At 41.9% G+C, this 2,603-nt stretch overlaps 1 long non-coding RNA gene across 1 annotated transcript in view; it reads right to left on the reverse strand.

Annotated features, from left to right (window-relative positions):
* Positions 1–555: 555 nt before the first annotated feature.
* LOC143277434 (uncharacterized) overlaps positions 556–2,603 on the reverse strand; it is a 2,914-nt gene continuing 866 nt past the window's right edge. Inside the window, exons 2-3 of the long non-coding RNA XR_013053740.1 lie at positions 1,222–1,381; positions 556–685 (exon numbers count right to left, since the gene is read on the reverse strand). This is a non-coding gene — a long non-coding RNA (uncharacterized LOC143277434). The remainder of the gene's footprint in view (positions 686–1,221; positions 1,382–2,603) is intronic.

A 2,603-nucleotide genomic window follows, 5' to 3' on the forward strand; every position in this document is an offset into this window, starting at 1 on the left:
CTCTGTATGTGTCTCAGTCAGTCTGTCTGTCTGTCAGGCATGGAACATTCCATACATGATCCATTCAAAATGTACAGGTAAAACAGAGATATAGAGAAAGAAATTTAGACAAAGAATCAGAGAGAGAGACAGACAGACAGACAGAGACAGAGACAGATAGACAGACATAGAGAAAGAGGCAGAGACAAATAAAAAAAATAAAAAAATAACAACAGGCAGACAGACAGACAGAAAGACACAGACAAACATATGGACATATGGACACATGGGCAGAAACCTGTCCCTGGCCACAGTGATAGGTGTTATTCCCACAAGGCGGGAACTGACAAAACGTTTCATCACTGCCATCACCACAGTCCTGACGCCAGTCACACACCACACTGTATGGCACGTACTCCCCGGTCAGCTCACACCTGAAGTAAGGAGCGCCTTGTGACGTCGATTCATCAGCTTTGCACATGGCAGTTTGTGATGCACCTCTTCGATCCAGCTTTTCGGTGCACAGACTGTCAGGGTCACAGGCCAGTGCAGCGTGTGTCACGTGCATCGCTCGACAGGTCACGAGGGGCACTGGCGATGACACGAAATCCTGCAGAGAATTGATAGTTCTAATTTTGTCATGGTGCTTATCGTTTGACGATGTAGCCATTCTGCACAGCAGGGCACTAGCAAACTTTGGATATGTCTGAAAAATAAAAGTAACGGATGTCAGCTTCATACGCACACACACACACACACACACACACACACACACACACACGCACGCACGCACGCACACACACACACACGTACGTGGAATCATGAATGCAAATACACAATCATGTGCACACACACGCGCGCACACACACACACAAGCACACACACGTATCTGACAGTGTCTGACTGTCAGTCTCATAACTCTCTCTCTCTCCCTCTCTCTCTTACACTCAGTATCTATATCTATGTCTCATCTTTTTTTAGAATCTTGCCTTCTGTTTGTCTGTCTGTCTGAATATATATATATATATATATATATATATATATATATATATATATATATATATATATATATATATATATATATTGGATAGATAGATAGATAGATATAACTACTACACTTCAACAAAACGTAACACATCGGTACGCTACGCAACCCAACCCAACTCAACACATCACAGCACCACACAATTAAATTTGAATAGTATGGTATTTTTTCTTTTTAATTCATAGCACATTCTTCACCGTCTTTTCGCCTGTGCACGTCTGTATGTATAAGTCAGGCCACATGAATGTCAGGCTCGATTTATCAACATATATGCGACCGTGGTTGCATTCTTGCTCGAATGAATGGTGGAAATTGTAGACTATTGAGCCATCTCCCCACTGCCAGGTGTGCATATACCTGTAAAGACCAACATATGCTCTTGGTGACAACATTCATGACAACAGCAAAAAACAACAACAAAAAACAAAAAAAACCACACAAAAAAAACCAGCACAAACAATGGAAAAAAAAACACACATAAAAATCATTACCTTAACCATCAGCATCATAACTACCACCAACACCACTGCCACAACCGCCACCACTATCATCATGATCACCACCACCAGCATCACCATCATCACCACCACCACTAGCATCACCATCACCATCATCACTACCACCATTTGACATGTCCTCACAGCTCAAGCAAAAGTTTTTCCATATGATCTTTGACACACACACATTACTGCAAGAAGATTGGAAACGAGTAGTGACAGTCCCAATCTGGAGGAAGAAAGGCAGTAAGACTGCAGCATTCAGAGGAGATAGTGCGGGGTCGGGGTGGGGGGTGGGGGGGACGTCGCTTCATAGCCATTGTTTTTCAAAGATGAAGACCAAAGTCTTGGGACAAGACACAAAGTACAGGGTGGAAAGTTCACTCAATGAAAGACAAAAGATATCAGAAAGGGATAGGGTACACAGACGCCATCATTCTAAGACCAGTCTGTGAGAAGACCACTGAACGTATCATACAGCTTGGCACCATCATTGAAGAGCCTTTCAAATGTCATCAGAGACATACCGTGGCAAGTGTCAGAACTCTGCACTGTCATATGACAGCTGATGGACAATATCAAAGCCGTTCACGCCAACAACATGAGTGCTGTACACACACACAAGAAGGGCTCAGGGGGTGAATCAAGGTGCAGTCTGAGTGAGGCAGGAATGCACACTGCCACCACTCCTCTCAAAATCAGGACGGACTGGGACACAATCAACTTAAACGACAGGCACTTCTTTCTTAGCACCGTAGTCTTTGGAGCTGAATCTTTTATCAGACTCTAGTTGTGATTTCGCACCTTGATTAAAAAAAAAAAAAAAAAAAAAAAAAATCAAGATTGTACAAGAGCTCATCCTTGTCTGACTTGAATTATTCTTTCATAAGAATTTCGAGTTTTTTTTTATCCACTTTTCCCTCGACAGTGTGCGAGATTAAAAAAAAAAAAAAAAAAAAAAAAATTCAGGATTGTACAAGAGTTCATCCTTATGTCTGACGAATTATTCTTTCATAAGAATTTCGAGTTTTTGATCCAATTTTCCCTCGACAATGTGCGACAATTTTATGTTCTTCGACTTC

Source organism: Babylonia areolata, chromosome 34 (genome assembly GCF_041734735.1).
Source record: "Babylonia areolata isolate BAREFJ2019XMU chromosome 34, ASM4173473v1, whole genome shotgun sequence".
Classification (NCBI taxonomy): Eukaryota; Metazoa; Mollusca; class Gastropoda; order Neogastropoda; family Buccinidae; genus Babylonia; species Babylonia areolata.